The sequence below is a fragment of the Zalophus californianus genome, chromosome 1 (genome assembly GCF_009762305.2).
Source record: "Zalophus californianus isolate mZalCal1 chromosome 1, mZalCal1.pri.v2, whole genome shotgun sequence".
NCBI classification, from domain to species: Eukaryota; Metazoa; Chordata; class Mammalia; order Carnivora; family Otariidae; genus Zalophus; species Zalophus californianus.
In genome coordinates this window covers 132,568,328-132,580,757 of record NC_045595.1, presented here as the reverse complement: position 1 = coordinate 132,580,757, position 12,430 = coordinate 132,568,328, and the positions used below count along the sequence as shown (strand labels likewise).

Sequence of the window (12,430 nt, the reverse complement as noted above, 5' to 3'; positions counted from 1 at the left end):
AGCGAGAGCAGAGTGAGGGGGCAACTAGCTGGGTGGTCTCGTAGATCAGAAAAGTCTTTCATAGAAGAGATGGCAATTAATTATGCCTACTTGAAGAATCATAGGCAGAGAAGGAAGGAGAATTTCAGTTGGAGGAAACTTTCTCTTCCCCTACTGTGATCTCTAAACATCTTCTTTTCCAAATCAAATTATTTCAGGAAAACAGGGAGACAAGACACCCATGACATGTGCATGTAAGAGTGGTAGTTGTAGGTGGTGGGGAGGGATGAGGAGAAAGATTGGGGATTGTATGGGGATTTCTCTAGAGTTTAGAATACATTCTCCTCATATATCAAACATTTGCCTCCTCCAGGTTAGCCCCCCTTTTTTTTACATACTCTTCTTTTTCATTATTTGAATGATATTTGGATCTTGTTTGGTTGGAAAACGTGATCTTCCAATAGCTTTTATTTTTTTAATAATTTTTAAAATATTCTATCTATTTATTTGAGAGAGAGCGAGCGAGCACACGTGCACAAGTTTGGGAAAGGGCAGAGGGAGAGGGAAAGAGAGAATGTCAAGAAGACTCCCCTCTGGGCATGAAGCCCATCACTGGCTCGATCTCATGACCCCGAGATCATGACCAGAGCCGAAATCAAGAGTCGGACGCTTAACTGACTGAGCCACCCAGGAACCCCTCCAATAGCTTTTATATTTTATGTTTGATGGCTTTGTCATTTTTGCCAAGGATAAGTCCCTTATTCTAACTCATGGCTTGAGGATTCCTGTGGATTGTACTGTATTCATAATGCATTCAATTATTCCTGTTTTAATGTATCTTTTCCTTTTCTCATTAAATAAATACTTACGTACTTACTATTTGGCAATATCCTGCTAGGCACAGTATTCTTTCCTTGCTTCTAGCTTCGAAATGATGCCATTTCCTCAGTGCTGAACATCAAAGCCAATCTTGTTCTTAACTGATATATTGGTGAGCCGGACTGGTCTATCAGTTCTTAAGATGTTTTCAAAGAAAGGCTACAGAGACCAGCCCAGTTAAGGTAACTACAACAGGCTTATCTACAAAAGAAGAATTTCAGACTGGCACGGGTCAAAAGTTTCCTACATACAAATCCAGGCTTGTTTACCGGATATGCAAAATCTAGGTCTCCACATCTCTCCAGAGGCTAAGAAAGGAAAAGTAACTATCATACACGAACATTAATTCATTCACTGGATTTTTAAGTACTCTGCTAGAGACTAGGGATACGAAAATGATTAAAACATGAGTCTTGCCCTTAAGGAACTTACTCCCTCAAGAAGTAGATAAGTCAGATAAGTAAGTCAAGTATTAGACCATAGCTGTGATAAGGTATAAAAGTGCAGCATGCTATGAGAGCACAAAGGAGGGTTATCTAAATTAGATTGGGGCAGTGGGAGAAGAGGCTAAGATGCCAGAACTGAGTTTTTAGGAACAAGCATTTCATTAGCTGAAGAAGAGGAACAAGGGAAGATGATGTATAAAATGGCACGATGAGCCTGGGAATGTCTTTTTTGCAGACATACGAAGTATTGGCTCCATATTAAATAAAAGAAGGGTGGGATGGTCAGACAGACCAGGCTAACACAGACCAGGCTTTCTCTGAGGTTTTCTGTTCCTTGACTCACTTCTTTTTTTCCTAACTCCTTTTCTTCCACCCAGAGTTTCTGGATAGAGCCATACAGACAGTCTAGTCTGTGGACATTTTGGAATTTGAAAGCCCCTGGCCTAGAGAATGCTGCTGGGGCATGTCCAATGGGCATTCATGCTAACAACCCAGGTGAGAGCACAGAAAAATAGCAATGGATGAGACACACGGTACACACGTGTGCGTCTCGTGAAGTTGTTGACATCTATGGAAATGATTCTTTTCTTTATGCCAATATTTTCTTTTGTCTGAATTTAGAGTCTTGATTGAATGAATAGGCAGCTTGTTGCAAAGACCTCAACATGTTTTCTAGCCAGGCAACATCAAGAAATGGAACCAAGACAATTCTCAGGATTAAACGTTTATTAGGAATGACCACTCCTTTTATGAATTCTCTGCCTAGCTAACTCCCACTGATCCTTCAGGAATAAGCTTAAGTGACTTTTTTTTTTTCCCTCGGAGAAGTTTTGCCTGATGTTCTGTGTTAGGTCGTGTCCCTCTATTCCATGCTTTCCTAGTACCCTGCAATTTTCCTTTGCAGCACTCAATATGACTCTGATTAAACGCTGAACTTCATAATTAATGCTTTCACATCATACTCTTTAGGTAGGATGTTCGCTGCATGAGGACAGCAACTCTACAGTGTCTCGCAGCATTCCTGGTTCATTATAGGTGCTCGATAAATATTTTTGGAAACGACTCATTTTACTCGTTATCCCAATTTGCATACAACTCAAAAACAACAAATTGCAATGCAGCAGAGCTGCTACGTAAAACCAGGCTTGTAGATCTGAGAGATAACCAGAACTGTCAGAAGTCTCTCAGAACGGATATGGGCTTCTCGGAGAGGTCAAACAACGGCACTAGGTTATCTCCTCTTCTTGCTTTCCCTAGCCTCTCCCCATGGGCATTTTGGCTCAAAACGAATCCAGCATCTTCCCATTCATCTGTGTTAGGGCATCTTTATTGTTGCAACTTACTTTCCTCAGGCCACAGCTTCCTTCATTACTGAGTGCCAAATATGCTGGTCACCACACCAAGCACTTGGGATAAAAACATGAAAAGGCATTGACCTTTTCAGGAAAGCAGCAGGCAGCTACGGGAGGGGCAAGGCTGGAGCAGGCGTCCTCAGTCTCCAGAGAACCACTGCCTGTAATTATGTCACAAGAACACTGCCCTTTTAGCTTAAAGGATTTGATCTCTGTTAAAATGCCTATCACCGTGGAAATCATAACTATTTTTAGCTGTTATCAACCACTTTTACCTTCAAATGAATGAAGGATCTGAGAGCAGGTTTTGGCCCAGAGGGTAGAGGGACAGGGAATAAGGCTGCTGGGAGGGAAAGGGAGAGGGACAAGACATGCCAGTAAGCTGGGAAGGGTTAAAGCAGCAGCAGCTATAGCACCTAACACATAATAGACACGAGGCAGTGCTTGATGAGTAAATAGAAGATAAACTGCTTTCTTCAAATTGGTCGAGGGCTTGTCCTACCTCAAACTGTGTCTTTAGGTAGCTAGCAATTTCTGGTTGAAAAAAAGTTTGCAGAATAGGAAACAGATGGCTCCAGCTATTTAGAGTCGATGTCAATCCCATGACACTACCCCACTCTAGGGTTTCAGAGGGAGAACATACAAAAGGTACTTTTCTTTTCCTCTCCTACCACTACGAATTCAAGAGGATTTCCATTTTCAGAAATGTTATAACAAGGATACATATCCGGTTTCCAAAGGTTTCGTGTGATCTTGAGCTTAGATGTATATGCTGGGTTCTCTTAGCTATTCCAAACACTTTTTTTTTTTTTTAATCAAAGAAACTCCAATGGACTTAAATTGGTCATGAGAACTAGTGATGATGTTTCAAAAGAGGACACACACCATACCGGTGTCTGAATACTAAGATTCTTTTCTATGTCTGTGAGTATAATGCTTGCTTATACATACTTGCAAAGAACACAATTAGCATACTAATTTGATTCTCTACCTAAAGAATGGAAGATTCTTTTGACACAGACAGCTGTCCATGAATAGCAAGGGTGACCCTTGGTCAGTTTTCCATCTGTCTTAGAGTAAATGTCCGGACTTAGACATACATTAGCCGTATGACCTCAGGCAGCCCCCTTACATTGCTGTATCTGTAAAATGGAGGCACATCTAAAACCTGCCTGATGGGGTTGTAATTAGGATTAAGTCAGTACTTTGCTCACAATAGACAGTCCATAGTATTTTTTTAAACTCTGCTCTGAATCTGTCTATTCTGAGGAAGTTTGTAGTAGGCCCAGGACTCTCCACTTTAACCTGCCTCTAAAAGAGAGAGAAGTAGAGAAAGGTTTTACTGAATCAGGTCTGAGAGAATTCTATAGCTGTGGAGAAGTCACCACTTCTCTTGCCCTTGACTCCCAGGGGTATAGGTTTCAAGGACAGATGCACAGAGAGAGGCAGGTAGTGACTACTGTCTGGGCATGTGTTAGGCCCATCGCCAGTGTCCCCGGCAGCTCTCAGAATACCAGGCTGACAAATCTAAATAACACTGGTTATAACTGTATGACCACAATTCCTGAATCTCTCCCTAGACTCATCTCCCTCTCCCATCCTTTTTCCTTCCTTAGACTAGTGGTTCTCAACTTTGGTTACACATTGGCATCATCTGCGCAGCTTTAAAACATTGATGCCTAGGTCCCATTCTCAGAGATTCTGATTTAACTTGTTCAGGATATAGTATCACTATTGGCCTTTTCTTTTTTTTTTTTTAAGATTTTATTTTAAGCAATTTCTACACCCAACATGGGGCTCAAACCCACAACCCCTAGATCAAGAGTCACACACTCCACTGACTGAGCCGGCCAGGTACCCCCAGTATTGGCTTACTTCTTTATTTATTTAAAAAAATTTTTTTAAAGATTTATTTATTTATTTGTGAGAGAGAGAGCAAGTGAGTGAGATAAGGGGCAGAGGGAGAGGGAGAGAGGATCCTCAAGCAGACTCCCTGCTGAGTGTGGAGCCTGACATGGGCCTGGATCCCAGGACCCTGAGAGCATGACCTGAGCTGAAATCAAGAGTCGGATGCTTAACTGACTGAGCCACCCAGGCACTCCAATTTTGTTTTCAATGTAAAGTCCAAGTTAACACATGCTGATAACATAATCAATAAAAAGACAAACATTTCATCATGACACATAAAATGAATTTCATGTTGTTTAACAATATTTGGTATCTTAAGCTTATTTAAATCCTAGTTTAATGTAAACATGCTCTGTCTTGCCCTTCCCCATAAACCTGAGGCTGTTGAGCCCATTAGGTGTGAGGGGCACCAGGCTGAAAGGAGCAGAGCAGTACCATGCGGTCCTATTATTTGCACAAAGATTTCTAAGAACCAGAGTTGATTCGGAGTACCCTCTCGGACCTTGGGTTAGCTCCAGGAATCTAAGCATCTCTTATTATCTATTAGTTCTGCCAGTTTGGTTGCCAATTTCATGAAGTGGATGTTTTTCAACCCCAGTGTCATGAGACTCTGGTGTGTCATCGTCAGCTGTGATTGAGATATGTTACAAGAAATGTGAAATAGTAATAAAGCTCTGGGGTTTCCATACAACCTATTTAAGAATGAATTCCAGCAAGCTCAGGGTTATCCTTATAATAGCACTGCTTTCACATGCTCGCACCCAATACACTGTCCTGAATGAGGGAACATGGAGGAGCTACAATTCCTATGAGGGACTATCATTTGACATGAGTGTCCCCGTGGAACAAAGTTTGGGGGTTTGCACAAACCAGCCTCCCAAGTCAAAGAAGTTCCTCAGTGGGCCTCAAGATTGCAGCAGTGCATACTAATTGGGGGTGAGGGGACTGGGACAAAGGGGCCTCTCTGTGTTCTGGTGCCCGCTCTCTTTTTTGAGGACAGAGAGGACCTTGTTTTTCTTACATCGGAGAAGGAAGCTTGTTCACAAGGTCACATCTTAAGCCATCTCCGAACTGAACATGGAAAAAACATCTTAAGTAATTCTGCCAGTCTTTTCTTATCACAAAAGATCAGTTTATAAACATGTCAAGTGTAAACACAATATTTTTAGGAAAAATAAGGACAAAAGTATTACATATTTGGGGGGGGGATTCTACTGATACTTGGAGTAACTATGATCCAACCAGTAATCTCAATGTCTTCTGCTGAGTTTGAAGGAATGGAGTACTTCATTTAGGTTTTTTTTTTTTTTTCATTTGCTAACCAAACTTGTTAGTTGCATAAAAAGAGAAATTACCAGTTGGGTAATTTAGACCAACACTTTGATTTTTTTTTTTCCTTTTCAAGTTTCCTAAGCGGAAGTGAAAACAAGGTTTGATGATGAGGCTTCGAGAAGGGAGAAGGGCCGGGGAGAAATATGGTAAGCATTCAATAAATGGTTGTTGGTAGTTGTTATGGTGGTGATGGGATGGTTAACAAATCTTTCCTAAGAAATGCTTTCAAAGCTGTGAAGTGCAGAAGGGAACATACTACCTTGGTTTTCATGAGTTCTGAGCTATTTTGAATATTAATTATGACTTTTTGTGCTTAGAGTGATTTTTTTTTTCTAGTAAGGAATTCTGAAGCAAAAGAAAGGAAGAGGGATTTATGAAGCACTCAGTATACTCAAATTGAAAGTGAACTTTGTTTTTAATTTTCCTTGTTTATAACAAATTACTTGTTATATGTTTTAGTGCCTCAATTTTCATTTCAACCTTTCAACCTATTAGTGAGTAATAAACATGGAGTCCTTGAAGTTAAATGGACAAAGTGTCAAGTAAACTTAAGATCTTATTTTGTTATTTTACAGTACGGTGGATCAAACTGGGCAAATACACTTAATATATACTTAGAAGATTAGATTCCTCATGGTTATTTGGCAAATGAAGTGGAGGGCCACTTCCAGACTTCAAGCCAAAGGGTGATGGGCTCCTGTTATCTCCTGTTACTATCTATTATTAGTAGTCATAATACCATTCAGTAACAAAGAGTCTCAGAAAATTCATAGATGATAGTTCAAGAATGAAGGCTTACCAAGAGAAAATCAGGAATATTTGGGGTGGGGTGCTTCCTTAACCTTTCAAAGCAGCCAACTCTCCTGACTTCCCACAATCCATTCCAGAGGGCTGCTTCCTGAGGCTGAATTCTGCAAGGGGCCAGTCTGACACGTGGCCTTTGTCGCACTACTCACGTTGAAACGTGGTGCTTTCCTTTCCCTCCATCTCCTGCTCTTTATATTACACTGCCATTTATTTCACATTGCTTTTTATTTTACACTGACCCTAGCCTTTTGGTGCCAGTATATGAAATCTCAGTTTTTCATTCTGTAGATCAGTTCTGGGTCTGCGGTCTTAGATCCATCACTTTTTACTGAGCTTTTATGTCACTGGAGACAGCTTTGCATTTTAATAAAGTTTCCAATCCTCTAGGGCCCTCTCCCCTGAAACAGCTCCAGCTCCCCAGGGCTGCTGAAGAGTTGAGCAGAGAGAGTAGAAGCTTTTGTGGACAGTGATGCTGGTGGCAGATAACTCCAGCTGTCATTACAAGATCATCTAGATAAGGAGGGGACAATCAAGTAGGGCTTATGGTCCACTTGAGTTTTTCTGATTGTAAAACCAGCCATTTTTCAATTTAAATAATTTAAGGATTCCAGCTTCTCTATACTCTAAGGCTCATTGAGCCTCTTATTAGCTGTTTCTCCAGTTCAAGAGGTGGAAGGGAAGAGTGCAGATTTTTTGTTATTGTTAATGCACAGCAGTGGGTGGCGGTGTGCAAATAAAAAAATAAGCTGAACAAATTTGAAGAGAAGAGAGAATAGAAATCCATACAAGTAAACATACATGATTTTTAAAAAGTTAATTAAAAGGCACAAAAAGGACAGTTACTGCGTGGCCTACCATATTATCAATAGGCAAATGACAGAGAGGAGAATGAATTGGAAAATGGATTCCCAGCTAACTAGAAAAAGGAAACAGACTAACATAGCTCTTAATTTTAATTTGAAAATCCCAAATTCTCTCCTAAATCCTTTCCTCATCATATTCTGATAATGATCTTATCTCACATTGTTCCCATTGAAGGAAAGCTGGGACAGGCAGGAAAGAAAGAGCAAAATGAAGTTACAACGTGCCAGAGGATTCAGCTTGGGACCCACTTAGAGAATCACCTGGGACACATCGATGTCAGCACATACAGCCAGGAAACCATAGCTGCCAAAAGGTCTTCCTTGTGAGCCTCTTTTTTTTTTTTTCTTTTCAATTTTGCACCCTTTTCTTCTCAAATCGCTGGGACAAAAGGCCATTAACCTTTACCACATTTCTTTTCAAGTGGTATATATAGGAATTAGCCTGCAAGTCACTCACTTCCATACAAGAGAATGGGACATGAAGGCACTGTCCACCAAGAAGGTGGGGCCTTTCCTGAAATTTTCAGGAGTGTCTTTTGGACCGTATCCAATTGGTCTGTAGAAGTATTCTAGGGATGGGACAGGTCTGGAGAACCAAGCAATGTCCATGCCTGTGGGCTGGTCTTTTCTTTCCTTTAGGAGACATGTGCTGCTCACATGAAGGCACAGATTCCCCAGCATAAAGGTCAGAGCCTGAGAGAGAAGGTTGGATAGCTAATTAGAGAAAATATTTCCTGACAGAGGTAGGGCCCATGGTTACTACCATGAGTTGAAGCTGATAGAGAGATACTCTTTGAATTATTAGAAAAATAATGATGACATACAGACCGTTGATCAGTCTTCAGTTGACGCTGGAAAGAAATCTTGTGTGGAAGGTAAGTAACATCAATAGCTAAGGAGTTACACTAGGAGAGAAGACTGGGAAACACTGTGTTTCCTTTCCCTCCTTCCTCCCTTGCTTTCTTTTCTTTCCCATTTCCCTCTTTCTAAATAAGAGAAGGCCATCTTTGGATTACTAGTGAATTATCATTGATATTGCTGATGCATAAGTAGATCTCAGGCAAATATGGGATATTTCTATTCAAAGAGCCAACTGTAAACTTCTAGACTGGTGTTCTGCTCTCCCTGCCTCCCCCCCACATTTTAGAATTAGGGAAAACAAAACAAACATAGCCAGATAAGCTGAGTGCCAGAAACAGCAAATACTGCTTTTGCTCCCTGTATTTCCTTTTTCTTTTTTAGTCAATGGAATTGTAAGCTCTGGTAAGGTCAGGGGCCCTGATAGATTTACCCAGTACTGTATTCCCAGCATTTAACACTGTGCCTAAATATTTGTTGAATGATCCAACTAATGGGATATTTATTAATATCCTAGCCACAAGATGTGGATAAAGAATTGGTAAATCAGAGCCATAAATAACATAAAGATTGCCTTACAGGTCTCTTTCTCTCTTGATTTAATCTGCCAAAGTTCTATTAGAGGAGAATATTCTAAAATGTGGTCTACAGAACATTAGCTCTGAAGAATAAAAATCAATTTTTTTTTCAAAAAAAGGTGGGGAGAGTCTATGGAAAATTAGTTTGGAATACTCTGTATTATACAAAGTTCAAAGAGATCTTTACAGTATGATCTCTCAGAGTTTTTCAAATATAAATTTTCCCTGTGAATTTCCCAGGGAGGGACATAGCTTGCTACATTTCCAAAAATGATTTGACCATGTTCCTCTTTTACCTGGCACAGGTTACAGTAACAGTATTCCATAAAACATGTCTTGGGGAAAGTAGCATCTTAATTCAGCTTTACATTCTTTAAATTATCTTTCTTTCAGATCTAAGTCCTAAGTAATTTTTTCCACCGGGTACAACAATGTAATGTGCAGGTAGTTAACACTACTGAACTTGACACTTAAAAAATAATTACAAAGGTAAGTTGTATGTCATGTAATTTTTTAACCACAACTAAAAATTAAGAAAAAATACTCCCTAAATATTATTTTACTAAGTAATAAGTAAATCAATATTTTACCTAAGGGCTGTAATGGTGCACCCAAATTTAACAGTATTAAATGGCTTGGTTTTAGTCCACAACATGCTGCTCAATTGCATTTACCACCTAGATACTGTATCTTCCACAGGATCCTGATTTTGAACATGGGGCTATGGATTTCTTAGTGTGTGTTTTTAGTAATCCAGCCCAGGATGACTACATAAAAAGACCTGTGACTGTATGTATAGGGAAAGTTTATTATAGTTTAGTAGAGTGAACTTGGGACTATGAGACAAGAGACTGGGTTACAAAACTGACATTGTCACTGACTTAGCAAGCCACCCTAAGTGAACGCTGCTTTCCTTATCTATAAGATGGCCTCAGTCAGCAATTTTTTACTTTTTTGCCTCCAACATGAGATTCCCTTCTTCCGTGGAACTTTAATAGTCACAGTGGGTAAAAGCAGAGATGCTCTGGTCTCAAGGAGGTGGAGTCCACTGAACCTCCCTTCCCCCATGGCCCTGAGTATCTCCAAAGAGACTAAGAGCTCAAGGGAACACAGTTTGAAAACCACGAAGCTAGCTAATCTTTAGGATTCTTTCCTAGTCTTACTTCTGCCACCAGGAGTTAAACTGCAGTAGAAAAGAATGTTTGTGTGTCCATATTAAAGCCTCTAATTTTATACCGACCCGAAGAGAATTCAGCTCTTCTAGAACATAGAACCCTGACATACCATAATGTGGCAAGCACCTTTTGAATATCAACATTTATTTTAGATTAAAAAATAAAATATAAAAAATATTATCAGAATATACTCCTCCTTTACTCCCTTTATGGATACATTTCAAGATATAGACTTGATGGTAAATTAAAATTGAATGCAAATATTGTCGCTGAAAAGTTGCCCATTTATATGGTTTTCTCAGCCCCTCTTAGTTTTTAATGGGCAAGGTTTTGCTAAAAACAAAAAGTGTTAATTACATAAATATGCGTATTCTTTTCAAAGCATTACACTATATTATGGTTAAAAAACAATAGGGAAATGAATGCAAAACTATTTCAACAAAAACACTGCTTCTTGAGCAGCCTTTAAAATTATGACATGTTTACTGGGAAAATACATTGCTCATGACAGGGTTACAAAAGCAATATTAACCTTCTTGAAATTTAATAGCAAAGTCAGACATGTAAAAATCAGTACCAGACGTGGTAATATAACTACTTTTGTTAAGATTGTACATTGGATAAAACAGATATTTAAAGCTATATTAAGATGTGGGTAAATAAAGAGTCCGTTAGAAGATTCCCAACACACAAGCATCACAACTAAAATCATCATGCAGATTGTTCTAAAGATAGCATCCATGGAAATAAAAAACCGCGTGCTTTCTTTTGCTCCTGTTATTTTGGGCACTATTGCTTTTGCAATTTTGTACAGGGTGTCAGAAATTAAATTTGCCCTTAAAGATACATATGTCTATCTTTTGGGGCAGGCATTTGCTACATTGACAAGCTACCAAATGCTTTCATTGTATCTAATGTGTGACTAATGAGTGATTGTAATCTGTAATCAAAGAGGATGTTTGCTTCTGCAAAAAAATATAATTTACCCCAAAATAGCATTGATAATAAGCCAAGAACTGCAAAGTAGTGGTTAAAAATGTGTGATAAAATATAGACTATAAAATTGCACTTATCATCAAATGCAAGTTTGATTTACAAAATAATTTTTTCCGAAATTTATCTTGTTGCTATAGTTTCATCACATAATCCATTACTTGCCTAGTCATGTTTAAAAGAGACTCGGGTTTTAAATTATTTTATTGTTTTTGTTTAAAAGGGGTTAGTACTTTAAATTATTGTTTTTGTAACCCTAAGATATTTCATTAAAATCTCTCAAAGAGGTTTTACTTATTTTAGAGAATGCAAGCTTGAGACATATTAAAAAAACAAAGGTCAAAAGTCATAAAGGATAATAGCTGATGGGTTTGATAATGCTAATTATATATTACTGAGAAGAAAGGTAGAGAAGGAAATATAAATACTAAAGAAAGATAAACATCCCAATGCTGGATTAAAAAAAAAAACAATGAAAAAAACTCTTAAAATGTCTTTGTACTTCACTGTCATAATTCAAAGACATAATGAAGCCTGAATTAAAAATGTCAGTTTCTGTGAATGTTGATAACTTGGTTCTTTGTTGGGCAAGTCAAAATGTGTCTGTTTGATAGGCAAAAATGACAGACTAAAAATGGGAGAAGTTGGATCTAAAAAAAGAAGCACACACATGCACACATGCATGCATGCACGCACACCCACACACACACACACACACACACACATACACACACAGGACTTTAAAAAAGGTCCATAATGTACTTGAAGGAGAAGACCTGTAGGGTAGGAGGCAATATCTTTAGGAAGTCACCGAGCAGCACTAAAAGGCAGTGTCCATGGCCAATCAAAACGATTTCTGTGACTGCTGGGGCTCTTGCATCTCCGTCTTTACACTAGACTGGAAACCCTTTGTACTAATTACCAGACTGTACCAGATTTTCTGGTTCAGTTCAATCCTATAATTGACTGACAGTGATGGGCAAGGAAGGGGAAAAATTCAAGCTCACCACTGCAAGCAGAGGGTCAGAAATGGTTTCACAGAGAGCTGGTCACAGCCTGGCACTAAAAGCAGGGTTAAGCAAGCATCATCAGCATTTTCTTCTAATTCTCAGGTTAAAAAGGAAGTGAGGAAGAAAAAACAGCAGTCCATGACTGCTCTCATCTCACGGACCAATTCTTAGCGTGCGACCATTTTACATAAAATGAATGGAGAATAGCTTCAAGTATAAATGGCAATGTTAGATGTCACTGATTTTTATT

General features: G+C 39.0%; 1 protein-coding gene and 1 long non-coding RNA gene across 3 annotated transcripts in view; one reads left to right on the top strand and one right to left on the bottom strand.

Annotated features, from left to right (window-relative positions):
• The window catches only part of LOC113916824, a 507,068-nt gene that overhangs the window by 106,924 nt on the left and 387,714 nt on the right, over nucleotides 1-12,430 (bottom strand). The gene's annotated exons all lie outside the window — the stretch shown is intronic.
• The window catches only part of LOC113916825, an 87,159-nt gene that overhangs the window by 70,099 nt on the left and 4,630 nt on the right, over nucleotides 1-12,430 (top strand). Inside the window, exon 3 of the long non-coding RNA XR_003518049.2 lies at nucleotides 5,970-6,042. This is a non-coding gene — a long non-coding RNA (uncharacterized LOC113916825). The remainder of the gene's footprint in view (nucleotides 1-5,969; nucleotides 6,043-12,430) is intronic.